We start from the raw sequence: 279 nt of genomic DNA, 5'->3' as shown, positions 1-279 counted from the left end.
AGGATGGAGGTGGCTGCGGAGAAACAAAGGCAGTAGTGGAGAAGCGGAAACTATAGATCTAGGGCTCCGACGGTGGATTAGCAAGCACAGTAGATCCGAACGGCGGTAGCAAAGAAACAGAGAAGGTAAGGTTGTGGTTTTGGCATGCAGAAACATGAAGGGGGAGGCTGCTATTTATAGGACAGAGCGAGGCAAGAAGGCAAACCTTCCACCAAAGTTCACAAGCCTGCTGCGCCATGTCATGTCACCTCCCTCTAAAGATCATGCACACGTATCTCT

Source organism: Miscanthus floridulus, chromosome 5 (genome assembly GCF_019320115.1).
Source record: "Miscanthus floridulus cultivar M001 chromosome 5, ASM1932011v1, whole genome shotgun sequence".
NCBI lineage: Eukaryota > Viridiplantae > Streptophyta > Magnoliopsida > Poales > Poaceae > Miscanthus > Miscanthus floridulus.
Note: the sequence above shows the minus strand (reverse complement) of the source record.